At 39.8% G+C, this 19,028-nt stretch overlaps 1 long non-coding RNA gene across 1 annotated transcript in view; it reads right to left on the bottom strand.

The window, feature by feature from the left end:
* LOC116760744 overlaps positions 1–19,028 on the bottom strand; it is a 46,916-nt gene that overhangs the window by 23,136 nt on the left and 4,752 nt on the right. The window contains exon 2 of the long non-coding RNA XR_004351835.1: positions 73–182. This is a non-coding gene — a long non-coding RNA (uncharacterized LOC116760744). The remainder of the gene's footprint in view (positions 1–72; positions 183–19,028) is intronic.

The following is a 19,028-nucleotide window of genomic DNA, read 5'->3' as shown; positions in this document are numbered from 1 at the left end:
GTATTTTTTCAAGACTGTGCTTGCTTTATTTAGATATAGAGATAACAAATATCTACATAAATCTTCACTCACCTGTTAGAGGGAGATTTCCTCAGAAATAATTTCTCCAGCCATAAAATTTATTGTGTACTGTGATTTACTCATCTGTTTAAGGCATCCTGTTGCAAGGCATGGACACACTCCTTGAAAATAAAAACACAGACTTGAATGATTTTCGGTTTCATATAAATTCTATTAAAGAAGAATAAAACAGTGAAATCACAGAATTTCTCCATTCTCTTCCACCATGTGTTTCTTTGAGGTTTAATAATATTAAAAATAAAGCAGCTTCAAGATTAAATACAAAACAGTGAACAACTTAGAAACATTTTGAAGAAGCAAGTATTATATCCCAGTGTTGCCAGGCTTTCAACAAAAGTAAGATAGAAAACAGAGCGAGAACTCTCATTTGTTCTATCAAGAAAGCATAAATATTGGCTCCGTATTAAGCCAACCTCTTGCAGCTGTACACCAGCTCTCAACTATTAAAAAGATTCTTAAATTCCCAGGGAAACAAAAATCAATTTCAGCCATATAAGTCTGTATATAAATCTATTGTGCTTTATTCCAAATATTTTCTCATCAAGGAATTTGGAACAAATTTTTTTTTGAAAGAGAAAGTCTCCATTTCACCCATTACACCATTATAAATATTTGAATGACTTCCAGTAACTTTGCTTAGAAAATCTCAATGTCTGTATAACATGCCAATGACAGCTCAGCAGTAATGTCAATACATTTCATTACCTGGCAAGACAATCATTCATAGCAATAGATTGGAATTCTGATTGCCCTTTACATATATTATATTTCACTTTTGTCACAGCACACCGGATGGTTACTCTTGCCCTCTTGGCAAGATACTCTTTCTGAGCTTATATTAAAAATCTATTTTATCTGTTAAAGCTTAGAATGAGCTAAGTGATTACTGTTTTAATCCTAAACCAATATGTGTAGTCAGGTCTTGAAAGAATTCCAATCACTGTAGCCCTTGTTCATATTTTAGATGGATAATAATGCCATTGGGTTGTTTTCCTTGGGGCTCATTTTATATATTCTATTTGTAGGAATTAAGGTTTCTAGTCCAGTGACTATTGTTCACATAATTCAAACAAAGAAAGGAATGATATTAATTTTCTGGGTTTTGTAAGAAACTGCACTGGAAAAGTGAAATATAAATATTTGCTGAAGTTTGGAGAAATAGAATAGAATAGAGATGTACTTCTCAAAATTCAGTGTGCATTAGAATCTCCTGGAGAGCTGGTTAAAACAGATTCCTAGGTCCCACAGCCAGTGATTCTGATTCAGTAAGCCTGTGTGGAGTTCGGGACTGATTTCCAGCAAGTTCCCAGGTGATGTTCATGTTGCCAGTTCATGGACCATCTTTTGAGGAGCAGTGGAACAAAACGGAGTGGTCAATAGCAAAGGCTAAAATCGTGCCTTTGCCATTTACAGGCTTGTTGATTTGGAGTAATCAATTAAGGAGTAATTTATTTAACATATTTTTAAGCCTTAGTTTCCTCATCTGCTCAATGGGGATTTTGTAAGGATTAGATAAGTCTGTACGTCACTTGACATAGTGCTAGACAGATACCTGGTATGTGCTAAATAAATGGCAACCATGGTTATTAGAAATGATGAAGTCTTCTTTTCTGGGATCCACCTGGTTGAATATGTAGTTCTTCTGTTCCATATCCTAGTGTGTTTGGCAAATTATTTGTTAAGTATGTCTAGATTAGCAGTTATCAGATCGATGCATTAGCAACTATTCAGGATTTGAATTGCTAAGGTGGGACCTAAAGCACTTAAATATTTTGATCCCTGGGCCTTCCAACCAAATACCATGCTGAAACTCTGATTCTCTGTACTTTGAATTATTTTTCATTTAAATTTCTTTATAGTCCACATCTCCACAGTTATGTCTCCTTATGAATGATCTTTAAAGAACAACATCAGTTTATTTTCAAAATCAAACTGAAGTCTTTGGAGCCTAATATCCTTTCTCTCCATATTTTGCTATTAAGAGGGCTGGTGTTCTGCCAAGGCAACGTATTAATAAATTTAAGCTTGAGGTTTTCATTGTCATGTGAACGTTGAAATTGGCTCTCAATTACACAAAGCAGCCAGTTCAACAGAATATGTGTATTGGATTTACAATGAACATGTCTGGGAAAAAATTAGTTTAAAATCCTTGATTTTGTGGTTTGCTTTTAATTTGTTAAATAGGCATAATCCACCAGTCATAAGCATCTCAGCCAATTCAGGCGAAGTTAATTCTGAGAAATATATGTTTACTTTAGTCAAATGTTAACAAATTAATTTGTCTTGCATCCAGTCATTTATTTAGTTTTTCACTTAACACTAAGTCCCATTTCTGTGGTAGGTGATGGTCTAGATGCTGGGGAAAACACGTACCCCATCCTCCCGGAGTTTACAGTCTAGTGAGAAAGGTAAAAGCACAGTTATCAGAACCTCGTTTTAACAGGCTGATAAATCTCCAGTCTTTACCAGTTAACAAGCTGTAGAAAGTTTCAGCCCATTGTTTGTGTTTATATGCAATTACTCATCAATCTGTTAACCATCATCCAAAGCTTCAGATACACTGGATGATGTCTTCTAAAAGTAGAATACGTCCAGAGCTTCTAACCAAAGGAGAACTTTACATTTCCGGTTTTCTTTCTTCTTTTTTTTTTTTGGAAAATGAATGTAGAGAAAGCAAATCAAGTCAGTTTTGTAGCTTGCAACTAGCTGTTATGTAAACTCTCGAGTAAAATTACATGAGTGAAGACAAATACCAATCTGTATATCAAACTTCATTTTTTGAGCTTTTCAACAGATGCAGGGGGACTTCCCTGGTGGTGCAGTGGTTAAGAATCTGCCTGCCAATGCAGGGGACACGGGTTCGATCCCTGGTCTGGGAAGATCCCACAAGCCGTGGAGCAACTAAGCCCTGTGGGCCACAACTACTAAGCCTGCGCTCTAGAGCCCACGAGCCACAACTACTGAGCCTGCACGCCTAGAGCCCATGCTCCGCAACAAGAGAAGCCACCACAATGGAAGCCCGCGCACCGCAATGAAGAGTAGCCCCCGCTCACCACAACTAGAGAAAGCCCGCACGCAGCAACGAAGACCCAATGCAGCCCCCCCCCCCAAAAATTAAAAGATGCAGGGATTTACATTCATATGACCTGTTTTGGACTGAATGTTGGGTCCCCATCCACAACCCCCTACCCTTGCCAAATTCATATGTTTAAGGCCTAACCTCCAATGTGATGGTATTTGGAGATGGGGCTTTGGGGAGGTAATTAGAGTTTGATGAGGTCATGAGGGTGGGCACTTCATGATGGGATTAGTGTCCTTATAAGAAGAGACACCAGAGAGCTTTCTCTCACTGCCCCATGTAAGGACACAGCCCGAACGTGGCTGTCTGCAAGGCAGGAAGCGGCCCTCACCAGAATCCAAATTGGCTTCTACCTTGATCTTGGACTTCCCGGCCTCTAGAACTGTGAGAATAATTTTTTTTGTTTAAGCCACCTAGTCTATGGTATTTTGTTATGGCAGCCTGAGCAGACTAAGACGTGATTTTAGAAAGATGACAGGGATTTGTACAAAACGGTGGAATGCTTCAAACTTATCTCATATTATTCCCAAGCAGGGCCCTCAGCCTCAGTCTGCCAGGTGGGCTCTTGACAATCGCCAGCACACAATTTACTCTCTCTTGCCTCTGGTCTGCGTTCCTCTTTGTGCTGTTTTCTTTACCCTAAATCTTCCATTTCTGGCTCAGAGTCTCATATCTAAGAAATCTTGATTAGCTCTAGTCAAGAAGGATCAAGTCCCAAATGACCCTTCATTGCAAAGTTTGTTTCACAATACACTTATTTGCATTTCTCTATTGTGTCCTTATGTTGGTTCAAGGATGTAGGTCTTATCTCCTCAACAAGACCTTGAGCATCTCCAAGACAAGCCTAGGGTCTAGACTTTTCAAATCTTTTGTGTCCTCCACTGGCCCTTGCAGAATGTGCAAATAGAATGGGAATAAAACTTATTGAATGAAAACTGAACTAGATGCAAGAGCCAACGAATGTTCTGAGGCAAATGAATCAAGTAATGCGAGGAAGTACAATAAAATCCTGGCTCCAGAGCCTGCGGGTGGGGGTCGGAGAGAGTCGTTCTGGATAAGTGAGTTTAATAGATGGCTGAGTTTTAATTATCTTGAATGGAAACATTTCCAATATATTAATCTTCCCTGCCTTCTAAAATAGTGCATTATAAACATAATCCAGCTTGATGACTTGAGGCTGTCATTAAAAGTACTATTGTGCTATAACACTGAGAAGCCCTACAGCCCTTTGGAGGTATGCAGAACTGTTTGTCCCTATTCTAAATGACTGCAGATTGCTGGGTTTCTTTTTTTAATTGTTGTTTTGTTTTTTAGCCTTTTTGGGTCATCCCTTGCTGCTGGACTGTCAGTCTCACTGATGCCAGTGTGACTGATTGTGCCATTTCTACTCCCTGCTCCTAATTTGCTGCTTCTCATCTGAAACGAGCTTGGAAATCAAATACTCAAGCTCGCTGTGGTTGTTGTCATGATTATTATTGTTAAAGATGTGTGTAAACAGAGAGCAAAGGGCTCTGTGTGAGGGCTTGCCAGGGTCTCCATGGCTAAACTGTGCAAGAGACAAACACATATATGTTGTGAACTCCTAGTTCAGCCTCTCTGAAGCCCTTTCAATTTAATTCCTATTCTTACTTTTCTGGTCTGAAAATAAAACTTTCTGGAAATGCATTTTTCAGTAAAATTAGGAATTTAGTCATGTATTCGACAAGGATTCACTGAGTGCTTACAAAGTGCAACGTACATGCTAGGTGCTGTAGGATGGTCGTTCAAAATGGATACTCTATGTCCAGCTTGCTCTCTTTTTCTGTATTGCACTAGCACCTAGTAGGTACTCAATAAATATCTGTTCATCAATGAAATGAACTTTATAATCTGAGAATATACAAGATATTGACACACGTACACACACAAACAAATTTACAACGTAAGCTGTAGTAAGGACCAGAATAAAAATACAAAAAAAGTATACACAAGGACCAAAAGATTATTTCCTGCTGGAAAATCCAGAAGGACTTCATGGAAGAGGTAGTGGTTTTGACTGGGACTTGAAGGATGGGGTCATATTTCAATCAGCAAGCAGTCAGGGAAGTTAGAAGAGACAAAAACACCACAGACAAAGGCCAGATGCTAGGATGGGCAGGGCGTATTGGGGGGACAATTAGTATATTTTGGCTGTAGTACGTGTAGGGGAGTAAGGAGACAACATTATAACATTATACTGGGGTCAGAGCACGGGTGGGCTTTGAATGTCAGGCTAAAGAATTTGGACTTTATTAGGTAATGGGGAGGAACTGAGGGTTTTTGAGCTGGGAGGTGACATGCTTTGAGCTGGGCTTTAGAAATCTTGATAAATGTTGGAATCTAGGAGTTAAAGGGAAACAGGACTGGAGGTGATTCCAAGGGTATATGGGAGGCAACACGGGCCTGAACTAGGATGTTGTCAGTGAGAATAGCAGAGTGGGAATGATTGTCCGAGACACTGTAGAGGTAAATAAGAGGATATGGCAACTTATTTGTTGTCAGGAGCAATGGAGAAGGACACGTTGGGTATAACTCCAAGTGATGTCCTTTCCAGAACGAACTAGAAGAGTCCAAAAGAACGGATTTAAAGAGATTGTGATGAGTTTGACTTGGGACATGCTGAGATGTGAGAGTGAATTGTTGATAGCTCTGCTGTAAAAAGCATGAATGGGAAACTGCCCTGAAAAACACTAAAGGAATAACAAATACTTACAAAATGAGGGCTTATGTGGACTCAGCTCACAAAAAGAAGTTAAAAGCTCAACATCTTTTTAGTCCCTTCTTGACATGACTATATTAAAAACTGTTCATCCTTATTTTCAAATAGCTTTCAAGTACACCTTTAAAAAAACTTCTACTTGGGGCTTCCCTGGTGGCACAGTGGTTGAGAATCTGCCTGCCAATGCAGGGGACATGGGTTCGAGCCCTAGTCTGGGAAGATCCCACATGCCGCGGAGCAACTAGGCCCGTGAGCCACAATTACTGAGCCTGCGCGTCTGGAGCCTGTGCTCCGCAACAAGAGAGGCTGCGATAGTGAGAGGCCCACTCACCGCGACGAAGAGTGGCCCCCACTTGCCACAACTAGAGAAAACCCTCGCACAGAAACCCAACAAAATACCACCAGCTTCAGGTTGACCTGGTTCCTTATAGCATACAGAGCACCTGAGGCATAATTATTCTGGACAGGAATATGTCAAGTCCTTGGGGGGACCAATGGAGCTTCAGAAAAGTTCAAGGAAAATCTGCAAGAGATCTCCATTGAAGTGACTCTATTTCTTGTTTTAAATACAGTGAATATGTACTACGCTATAGGCTTGCTCTGTCCAACACCGTAGTCACTAGGTGTGTGTAGCTATTAAGCATTTGACATGTGACTGGTCCAAATTCAGATTTTCTGTGAGTATAAAATACACACCAGATTTCAAAGACTTAGTATGAGAAAAATAACATAAAATATCTCGTAAATACTTTTTGTGTTGGTTATATGTTGATAATGTTTTTAGATTTATTAGACTAAATAAAATGTATTATTAAAGTATACTTTTTGAAATGAGGCTACTAGAAAATTTAAAATAATTTTATGTAGCTTATATTATTCTATTGGACAGAACTACTATAGAAAGTTCAGTGTTATTTTCTATTGCAAAAATAAAATATTTCTATCTCCTCTGATTTTTCTGAACCTTTCTCTTGTAGGGAAGCTGTCAACATGTGTGCTAGGAAGAAATTCAAACAGGTTAATGTATTCATGTCTATTGTCCAGAATTGTTTATCTGCCTTTCAATGTTTCCAGGGAGATTAGTGCACCTGTAAGCTTGTTTTAATGGCCATGGTGTTCTGTACAGTTTGCATATTATAAAAATTATATATATAAAAAATTTGAAAGAGTTTATTACTTGGGGTTATTAAAAAGCAAGAAAGATAAGGAGCAGAGAAGGTGTCATATTAATATCTTTCATATCATGGCAAGTTGTAGTCTGACATATTTAAACAGACTCAACCTTTCTAAAGAAGAGGTTAGTGCAAAATACCCCCCTCTTGCAAAGCTTGGAGCCAATATCTCTTCTATTAGAACACCAAATAACAATTGCAAATTCTCAAACCAGAGTACTTGAAGGATCATTTTGCTTTCACATTGGTGAACAGCAAGTAATTGTTCAGAAAGGGCATTCCTGAATTCAACTACAGGGCTTCCAATTTTTTTTTTTCCTTGTGGGTTAATGGAAATTGTAAACATTTGATCATAATACTGAACTTTAGCCTAATTTTGCAGAACCTTCCTGCTTCACACCAACAATCCCTTATCATTCTATAAATTTGGTGTGTGTTAACACTTAACAGAATGTGAAATAACATCAAGGAATCTCCACCAAATGGAACTGATTATACAAAGAAAATAAACTTAAGAAGGTTCTGAGACATCATGTAAAATATTTTACTATGTTTTGTAAGTCCCTTTGCATTTAGGAAGCAAGTAGGTTTGTTTTTAAATAAAAGTGGCCTCTTAAAAAAAAAAAGCAAAATCTTATTCACTGTCTTTGAAGTGTGAGAAAAAAATTTTTTTTTCAAAAGTTAAATGATGACTACGAAATCCAAAGGGGAGACTTACAACCTGAGTTGTGCCTGCCACATGGACATTCTGCTGTGCTTCAAAGCAGTTGGGAGCAGTGTTAACTATGTACATAGACACTCTGGATAGTACTCAGTAGTCACTGGACCTTTTGGACAGAACAGGCAGTTCTTAAATACCTGTCACTAACATTACACAGCAGAGCGAGATGGAACTGAAAGATTCTTATGTCAAGCCTTTAATATTGGTACAACAAAGATGACTTCATCTGTGCAATTAGTGTACAAGCTGTTCCCACTCATCTAATAGCTCCAGGAGGAGAAACTTATTTTGACTTTGATTTGTTCTGTTTTTCCTGCATACTGAATGTTGCAACCTTACGTCAACTAAAATCTCTTGGCCTAATAATTACAGCCAGCATTGAAAAACTCTTCCCTCAAATTACTAGTGCAAACAAAATGAGGGGAAAATAAATTAAACTCAGCCCTCTCATTCTCATGTTACCTCCCCTTCTTCACCTCACAAGCTGTGGTCAAAATGTTTCAGAACTTTTCATCTGTAAAATGAAACTATATTTCCATCTAATAATTAATTTTTAAAGAGCTTTGTTTTGCTACTACTTTCGTTGCTTTATTGCCCTGTTTGGGCGGAGTATTCCATAATTTTTTAAATAATTCTTTTTTTTTTGGCTGCACCACATGTCTTTCGGGATCTCAGTTCCCCAACCGGGGATTGAACCCAGACCCATGGCAGTGAAAGCGCTGAGTCCTAACCACTGGACCGCCAGGGAAAGCGCTAAATTCTTTTACTTAAAGGAAAGAAACTCTATCAAATTACTTGTTTTCCCATTCAGATTCTAATGTCTAAAGGGAGTAGTTTGAAGAGAGGCATGGACTTCTAGAAATGTATCGTATTATGAGGCTTGTGTATATGAGAAATACTTTTTGACTTGATAGCTCATACAGAAGAAATTTTTCAAATATTAACATATTATCCTCCAGAAAAATCAGGAAATAGATTTGTGGCTTAATTTTTTTTTAACTAATTAATTTATTTTATTTTTTATTTTTGGCTGCATTGGGGCTTCATTGCTGTGCATGGGCTTTTCTCTGGTTGTGGCGAGTCGGGGCTACTCTTTGTTGCGGTGCGTGGGCTTCTCATCGTGGTGGCTTCTCTTGTTGCTGAGCATGGGCTCTAGGTGCATGGGCTTCAGTAGTTGTGGCACGAGGGCTCAGTAGCTGTGGCATGAGGGCTCAGTAGCTGTGGCTCACGGGCTCTAGAGCGCAGGCTCAGTAGTTGTGGTGCACGGGCTTAAGTTGCTCCACGGCATGTGGGATCTTCCTGGCCCAGGGCTCGAACCCATGTCCCCTGCACTGGCAGGCAGATTCTTAACCACTGTGCCACCAGGGAAGCCCCTGTGGCTTAATTTTGACTCAACGGTGAGCCTAAGTAAACAGACCCATTGCTCTTTCCATCAAAATCTGAAAAGAAATATCCAAAACCCTTTCAAACTTACCATTCTTCTAGGCATGAATCTATCTTGCTAGTGATAAGCCCTAGGAGTCTGGGACTGTCAGCAAAATTACTTTAAGTGGTGCCAATTTCTTCTAGGACTTAAAGGATCCATATTCATTATTCCAGAGTGAAAAACAGATGTAGAACAAGGGCAATAAGTTGGGAAATGCTCCCTTTAAAAGCAGCAGTAATAAGTCACATATGCTGTGGCTTGTTAGGTGGCACTCTTACCTAACACCATATTCCATTCTAATTTGGGGAGAATATTTTACCCCCCAAAATTATTTTCACTTAAAAAGGTATTTCCATTTAATTCCACATCTGATTTATAAAAAATGGGGGAAAAAGAGATTTTTTTCCTCTTAGTGCTGGAATGTTATATGTAGTTCCACTCTTGTCATGTCATGCTACTTTTCAAAGGGCAAATGTGCTAATAGAGATGAAAGAAGCCCAGCGGTAGGGATGATGGAAGAAGCCCAAATGCCCACTACGTACTAATACAGTTATTAGCTTTGAACTTAATTTACTTTCTCCTTCTAAAAGAGGACCTGGTTTAGGAGAAGATTTCACTCAAGACATTTGGTTTTAGCACTTAGCCTGGTAGCCTCGAAGTAACAGAGTCAATGTGCCAATACTAGCCATTTTTTTGGCACTTCCTACTCTTCGGGCCATAAATTACAGAGTTAGACCAGGGCCAGGCTAAATTATTTTGGCAGATGAGGCATATGAAGCATTTCCTCTGAGGAGAATTTACTCCATTGGATTAGATCACCATTTGATGGGTACACAACTGATTAGAAATTTTGCTCAAGGAGTTACCAGGAGGTGAAGTTAACTAGAGGCACTTATGGTTTATGTAGGCCCTCTCTTAGGATCTTTTATTTTTTTCCTAAACATTTTAGAAATGATATGGATGAATGTTAACTATACCAAGATGAACATAGAAAAGGATAGTCTGTATTTCGGAGGAGAGAATCAATAATGTTTTTGGCATACTAGGAAAGTGGTTTTAATTAAAAGGGAAAAGTTCATTGAGGACAATGTTGGGAGGAAACAGGATCTCATTCATTAAAAAAAATTTATTGAATGCCTACTATGTGCTAAGCACTGTTCTAGGTGCTAGCTGAATTTCCAGGAGCTAACATAATTAACTTTAAGGGCCTAAAGTTGACAGACTGACCTTCCACTTATGCTTGTGGTGGAATAACACGGACCACATGTACCCTTTTTCCTTAAACAACTAAAAAACTGGTCAAAATCTATGAAACTCGTTTTCAGACACTGGAAAATAGGCAGTTCAGGACAGAGAGATCTCTGCAAAAAAGGAGCAAAAATGCCCAAGATGAGCCTGATGAATGCTTCAGCTTACTGCCTGAGGAGTTCCCAGGCCATTGCACAGAGAAAGTGATCCCAGCAGGTTTGGTGATCTTCCTGAGTTGAGCGACAGAGTTCAGAGTTCAGGGATGCTAAGGCAGCTAGACCTCATGGGGCAGAGTACTAGAGAGAAGACAGCTGCAATGAGAGAGCTCCAGATATACACAGAGGTTCTCCTTGAGTCTTTAGTTGAATAATACTTGGCACATAGATTTCAGGAAACTACCAAGACTGGAGAAGAAACCACTGGAAAGGAGCTGGTGGATCAATCCTTGGAGTACACACAGATCTGGGAATAGTTTGTTTCCACTAGCTAGAATAGGAAGGCTTCCAAACACATAAGAAACTGAGGGAGACTTCAGAAGCATATTGCCTCAATAGAAGGGTCAAATTAGCCCTAAAAGCTGTTCTGCACCCACCAAACAAAGCTTAAGAGCAAGTCTTGAAAACAAACTGTCTCCAAGTAATTTAACTGCATCCTATTGCAAAGTACAAAAATATTTAAAGGATTCCAAACATATCCAGTACCCTCCAAAAGTTAAATTTCCAATGTCTGACATTAAATAAAAAATTACCAGACATGCAAAGAAGCAGGAATATAAGATCCAATATGAGGACAAAATCAATAGAAACACACTTAGAAATGATATAGATAGTGGAGTTAGTAGACAAAGACATAAAACAGCTACTATAAATATATCCCATATGTTCAAGGAGTTGGAGGAAAGCATGAGCATGAGTATCAACAAGACCCAAGTAAAACCTCTACAGTTGAAAAGTGAACTGGGGGCTTCCCTGGTGGCACAGTGGTTGAGAATCTGCCTGTCAATGCAGGGGACACGGGTTCAAGCCCTGGTCTGGGAGGATCCTACATGCCACGGAGCAACTAGGCCCGTGAGCCGCAACTACTGAGCCTGTGCTCTGCAACAAGAGAGGCCGTGATAGTGAGAGGTCCACGCACAGCGATGAAGAGTGGCCCCTGCTTGCCGCAACTAGAGAAAGCCCTCGCACAGAAATGAAGACCCAACACAGCCAAAAAATAAATAAATTAATTAATTAAAAAAAAAAAAAGCTTACAAAAAAAAAAGTGAACTGGATGGGGCGTAGATTAACAGTAGATTAGACGTGGCAAGAAGAAAAGATCAGTGAATTTGAAGACCACAATAGAAGCTACCCAAAATGAAACACAAAGACTAAAAGACTGGAGTACATGAACAGACCATCAGTGAGCTATGGGACAACAACCAGCAGCCTAACATATGTGTACTTGGAGTTCCAGAAGGTAAGGAGAGGCAGGTGGAGACAGACAAAATATTTAAAAGAAACAATGGCTGAAATTTTCCGTTTGAAAAATTTGAAGCATGGCTTGAAAAAGATCCAGGGGCTCTTTTTAAATTATTTTTTATTACAAAGCACTACCTCGGCAGTCCCTTCATGTAGAATGCCCTCCCATTGCTTCTCCATCTACCTAACACATACTTTAAGACCCAGCTCAAATCCCATAGTCTCCAAAAAACAGGAGTTCTTGCATAGTTGTTTATATTTGTAGCCTTTTACTTTTATTCAACTATTTACATGTTTATGTCTTTCTTCCACCCAAGGTCTAGATTCTGTCTTTTCCACTTTCAGAACATACTTCCTCCATCAATTCTCCTCTTTTTCTATTCAGGTATCTACCACCGCTAAAAAAAAAATAAAAGGTTCATATGGCTAAAACCCTCCCATGTCCCTTCTGCCCTACTTGACTCCTAGCTGTTGTTTTATCCTTTCCTCTTCTCAGCCAAACCTCTGAAAAGATTCTTCTATTTTTCTCATATCCCATTTATACCTCAACCCACTGCTTTATGGCTTCACCCTCACCACTCTCCTAAAATTGTTCTCATCAAGGTCACCCGTTACCTATTTGCTACCAAATCCAATGAATTCTTTTAGCTTTAATCTTTGTTTATTCGACAAAATATTTATTAAATATCTGCTGTGTACCCAGAGCTGGAAATATGAAGGTAAGAAGTACAGATGCCCTCGCAGAGCTCAAGTTTGGCAGGGAAGTCAAGTAAGTAACAAGGTGTGATAAGTGCTACCTGGCATTTGTTGATGGTGGCTGCTCCCTCCCACTTGAACAGCTCTTTGATATTGGCTTCTGTGATGCCATCCTTTCTGGGTCCTCTTCTCCTAATTCTGACTATGTCTTAATAGCCTTTGTACTGGGTTGCTCTTCCTCCACCTCCACCTGTCCCATGAGTTAGGTGTTTTCCCTCTGGTTCCTTCCTTGGCCTTCTTCTTCTTCTGAATCTCAAGTTTCCTTCATGATCTCATCCAGGTCCATGGTTTCATCTATCTACTATAGGCTGATACTACCAAATCTGCATCTTCAGCCCAGAGTTTTTTTCTAAGTTCCAGAAGTGCTCTACTGGACAGCTTCACTTGGATGTCCACAAGTGGTCCAAAATAAACAAGCCTTAAATAGAATTATTATTTACCCTAAATTTGTTCTCCTTTGCACTCCTTAATTTAGTGAATGGTACCTAGTCATCATAGCCTTAAACCTTGGCATCATCCTTGATGTCTCTGTCCTTCAAAATCTCATATCCAGTTGGTCACCAAACTGTATTTATTTGCTCCTAGGCATTTCTCGGATGGGTCTTCTCTCTATTCCTACAGCCAGTGCCTTAATTCAATCTTATAATTTCTTTTTGGATTCATTAGTCATACCTCCCTGATTCTGGTCTTGGTTTCTTTCAGTCAGGTCCATGCAACAAAAAGTGACCTTTCCAAAGTAGAACACAAGTGTGTCACTTCCATGTTTAATATCTTTTTCTTTTTGTGATACGTGGGCCTCTCACTGTTGTGGCCTCTCCCGTTGCGGAGCACAGGCTCCAGACGCGCAGGCTTAGCGGCCATGGCTCACGGGCCCAGCCGCTCCGCGGCATGTGGGATCTTCCCAGACCAGGGGACGAACCTGTGTCCCCTGCATCGGCAGGTGGACTCTCAACCACTGTGCCACCAGGGAAGCCCCATGTTTAATCTTTTGATAGTTCTCCATAGACTTCCAGATAAAATTCAAACTCCACATCATGGCCCATAATGCCCCAATCTGCCCACCTCCTCTCTCTCCTCACACTGAATTACTCAGTTCCTTGGATGCCCCACAGTGTCTCAAACATCCTGGTATTTATACATGCTGCTCCTTCTGCTGATCTTGCCCCCTCCTTTCTATTAATGCCCCTTCATGGCATTCTTTAATACTCATATCAGACACTGCTCTATCTAAACAACTTCCCTGATATTCCCCTTCTCCAAGGTGAGATTAGATGCCCCTCCTTGGTCCATCCATAAAATATTCCATATATATTCTTTTTTTTTAATAAATTAATTTTATTTGTTTATTTTTGTCTGTGTTTGGTCTTTGTTGCTGCATGTGGGTTTTCTCTAGTTGTGGCGAGCGGGGGCTACTCGTGGCGGTGCGCAGGCTTCTCATTGCGGTGGCTTCTCTTGCTGCGTAGCATGGGCTCCAGGCGCACGGGCTTCAGTAGTTGTGGCACATGGGCTCAGTAGTTGTGGCTCATGGGCTCTAGAGCACAGGCTCGGTAGTTGTGGTGCAGGGCTTGAACCCGTGTCCCCTGCATTGGCAGGCAGATTCTTAACCACCACGCCACCAGGGAAGTCCCATATATATTCTTTGTGGAACATTCATCTTGATTTTTAAGAAGTATCTGTTTATGTCTTTCCCATCACTAGATTGTGAATCCCTCCCCACACTCTCTACTAGCTAACCTCTTTCCTTGCTTAATTTTTCTTCAAGCACTTATTACCATCTGTCATACAGTACATTTTACTTGTTTCTCTCTACTCCGATAAGGTAAGCTACATGAAGGTGGGGACATTTGTCTGTTTTATTCAGTGCAATATCCTTGACACCTAGAACAGTACTGGCACAGAACAAAAGTACTTAGTAGTCATTTGTTATATAAACAAATAAATCTTTGCCCTGAGCACTTAGAGCCAGTATCTAGCACATGGTATTGGTTGTTACATACCACTGCAACCTTGTTTACTCATCTGTGCCCCCTATGAGGGGTATTAGATTTTTAAGGACAGTCTCGTGGAAACTATATTTCCTAATTAGGTTCCTAGGTTCTCGCATGATCATAATAGTGGTTTTTATTGTGATAAAATATACATAAAATTTAACATTTAATCATTTTAAAGTGTACAGTTCAGTGGCATTAGGTACATTCACACTGCTGAGCAAACATCGCCACTATCCATCTTCAGAACTTTTTCATCTTCAACTGAAACTCCGTACCCATTAAACAATAACTCCCTATTCCCCCTCTCCCTCAAGCCAATGGTAACTACCATTATACTTTCTGTCTCTGTGAATTTGACTACTCCAGGTAACTCATACATATGGAATCATACAATATTTGTCCTTTTGTGTCTGGCTTGTTTCATTTATCATATCTTCAAGGGTTGTCAATGTTGTAGCCTGTAACAGAATTTCCTTTAAGGCTGAATAATATTTCATTGTATGTATATACTACATTTTGTTCATCCATTCATCTATGGATGGGCAATTGAGGTGCTTCCACCTTTGGGCTATTGTGAATAATGCTGTTTGAGTCCTTGCTTTAACTTCTTTTGGATATATGCCCAGGAGTGGAACCACTGGATCATATGGTAATTATATGCTTAATTTTTTTTTGAGGAACTGCTATACTGCTTTCCACAGCAACTGCACAATTCTACATTCCCACCAGCATTATAGAAGGGTTCCAATTTCTCCACAGCCTCACCAACACTTGCTATTTCTGTTATTTTGTTTTATAATAGCCATCCTAATGGGTGTGAGGTGTTACCTCATTGTTGTTTTTATTTGCATTTCCCTAATGATTAGTGATGTTGGGCATCTTTTCATGTGCTTATTGGCCATTTGTATATCTTCTTTGGGGAGGATACATATTCAAGTCCTATGCCAATTTTTAAAATTGGGTTGTTTGTTTTGTTGAGTTCCAGGATTAAGAGTTTGACTGTATGTTTATATTTGAAGTTCAAATTTATATCCAGTTTGGGACTTCCCTCGTGGTGCTGTGGTTAAAAATCCTCCTGTCAATGCAGGGGACACGGGTTCTAGCCCTGGTCTAGGAAGATCCCACATGCCGTAGAGCAACTAAGCCCATGTGTCACAGCTGCTGAGCCTGCGCTCTAGAGCCCACGAGCCACAACTACTGAGCCCATGTGCCACAACTACTGAAGCCCGCGTGCCTAGAGCTCGTGCTCTGCAACAAGACAAGCTGCCACAATGAGAAGCCCACACACCGCAACGAAGAGAAGCCCCCGCTGGCTGCAACTAGAGAAAGTCCGTGCACAGCAATGAAGACCCAACGAAGCAAATAAAATAAAATAAAATATTTTTTAAAAATTTATATCCAGTTTGCCTGGATGTAAAATCTTTAGCTCACATTTTCTTTCTTTGGGTATTTTATTTATTTTTAAAATAAATTTATTTATTTATTTATTTTTGGCCGCTTGGGTCTTTGTTGCTGTGCGCGGGCTTTCTCTAGTTGTGGAGGGTGGGGGCTACTCTTCATTGTGGTGCGCGGGCTTCTCATTGCAGTGACTTCTCTTGTTGTGGAGCACGGGCTCTAGGCACGCGGGCTTCAGTAGTTGCGGCACATGGGCTCAGTAGTTGTGGCTCGCGGGCTCTAGAGTGCAGGCTCAGCAGCTGTGGTGCACGGGCTTAGCTGCTCTACGGCATGTGGGATCTTCCCAGACCAGGGCTCGAACCTGTGTCCCCTACATCGGCAGGTGGATGAGCCACCAAGGAAGACTCTTTGGGTATTTTAAATATATTATACCATTGTTTTTCAGCATAAACTATTGCTATTAAAAAGTTTTATGACAATCTAATGTTATTTCATATAGAAGTGACTTGGTCATTTTTGGCTAGAAGCCCAAAGAATTTTCTTCTTTCTTTTTATTGTCCAATAGGTTTAATGAAATATATCTCGATATTTATTAGCTGTTCTGGGTCTACTTTCTCAGATACATATAGTGTGCCTTCTCAATATACAATTTCAATATACAATCCTTTTTATTTTAGGAACATTTTCTTGAATTGTACTTTTTGTAATTTGTCACACTGCATGGTTTTCCCTTCTTGAACTCCTATTATATGTATGTAGAATCTTCACTGATTTTATTTATTTATGTATAAACTTTCCCTCAAATCCTCCACATCCTCACCAACGCTTGGTATTGTCAGAATTTCAAATTTTAGCCACTCTAATAGGTGTATAGTAATATCTTGATGTGGTTTTAATTTGCATTTTCCTAATGACTTATGTTGTGTGTATCTTTTCATGTGCTTTCGTCATCTGTATCCTGGTTTTTTTTTTTTTACATCTTCATTGGAGTATAATTGCTTTACAATGGTGTGTTCGTTTCTGCTTTATAACAAAGTGAATCAGTTATACATATACTTATGTTCCCATATCTCTTCCCTCTTGCGTCTCCCTCCCTCCCACCCTCCCTATCCCACCCCTCTAGGTGGTCACAAAGCACCGAGCTGATCTCCCTGTGCTATGCGGCTGCTTCCCACTAGCTATCTATTTTACGTTTGGTAGTGTGTCCATGCCACTCTCTCACTTTGTCACAGCTTACCCTTCCCCCTCCCTATGTCCTCAAGTCCATTCTCTAGTAGGTCTGTGTCTTTATTACTGTCTTACCCCTAGGTTCTTCATGACATTTTTTCTTAAATTCCATATATATGTGTTAGCATACAGTATTTGTCTTTCTCTTTCTGACTTACTTCACTCTGTTGTATCCTTTTTTTTGATGAAGTATCTGATCAAATCTTTTGCTCATCTTTTTAAGTTGGATTTTTTTTTTTTTTTCGGGTATGCGGGCCTCTCACTGTTGTGGCCTCTCCCGTTGTGGAGCACAGGCTCCAGACGCGCAGGCTCAGCGGCCATGGCTCACAGGCCCAGCTGCTCCGCGGCATGTGGGATCTTCCCGGACCGGGGCACGAACCCGTGTCCCCTGCATCAGCAGGCGGACTCTCAACCACTGCGCCACCAGGGACTCCTCAACCTTGTTCTTTTTAAAGTTGTTCTGGATATTCTAGGTTTTGTGCATTTCCAAATGAATTTTAGAATCGGTCAATTTTTATTTAAAAGAAAGCTTTGGGGGATTTTTTTATGGGATTGCTTTTAAGATATTGATCAGTTTGGTAAGACCTGACATCTTAACAACACAGTCTTCCAATCCATGGACACAGTAAATCACTTTATTTATTTAGGTCTTCTTTAGTTTCTCTCAGCAATGTTTTGTAGTTTTCAGTATACCTGTATTTCATATATTTGGGTAGATTTATCCCTAAGGATTTCATGGTTTTTGATGCTATTGTAAATGGTAATTTAAAATTGTTCATTGATAGTATATAATAATACAATTGATTTTTGTATATTGATCTTGTATCCTTCAACCTTGTTAAACTCACTTATTAGCTCTGGTAGCTGTTTTTATATATTCCAATGGATTGTCTACACAGATAATAATGTCATCTGTGAGTAAAAATAGTTTTACTTCTTTACAATCTGTATGACTTTTATTTCCTTTCTTGCCTTATCTTATTGGTTAGAATCTCCAGTAGCATGTTGAATAGAAGTGGTAAGAGTAGACATTGTTGTCTTGTTCCCTAATCTTAGGGGAAAAGTATTCAGCCTTTCACCATTAAGTCGTGTTAGCTGTCGGGTTTTTGTAGACACTTTTTATCAGGTTGAGGAAGTTCATTTTTATTATGTTGAGAATTTTTATCAGGAATGGATGTTGAATTTTGTCAAATGTGCTTTCTGTTGAGATGATTATATGGTTTTTCTTTTAGTTTGTTAATATGATAAATTGCATTAATTGATTTTTTACTGTTAATCCAGCCTTGCATTCCTGGGATAAATTCCACTTGGACATAATGTATTGTTTTTGTTTGTTTGTTTGAATTTACTTAATTTTGGCTGTGTTGGGTCTTCATTGCTGCATGCGGGCTTTCTCTAGTTGCTGTGAGTGGGGGCTACTCTTCCTTGCGGTGCGTGGGCTTCTCTTGTTGCAGATCACGGGCTCTAGGCGCATGGGCTTCAGTAGTTGTGGCGTGCAGGCTCAGTAGTTGTGGCTCGTGGGCTCTAGAGCACAGGCCCAGTAGTTGTGGCGCACGGGCTTAGTTGCTCTGCGGCATGTGGGATCTTCCCGGACCAGGGCTCTAACCTGTGTCCCCTGCATTGGCAGGCAGATTCTTAACCACTGCACCCCCAGAGAAGTCCAATGTATTGTTTTTTAAAAAATATTTTTTTAGTACAATTTTACATTTATAGAATACCTGAGCGAACAGTATAGAAA

Source organism: Phocoena sinus, chromosome 10 (genome assembly GCF_008692025.1).
Source record: "Phocoena sinus isolate mPhoSin1 chromosome 10, mPhoSin1.pri, whole genome shotgun sequence".
Lineage (NCBI taxonomy): Eukaryota > Metazoa > Chordata > Mammalia > Artiodactyla > Phocoenidae > Phocoena > Phocoena sinus.
This window is presented reverse-complemented; position numbering and strand designations above follow the sequence as displayed.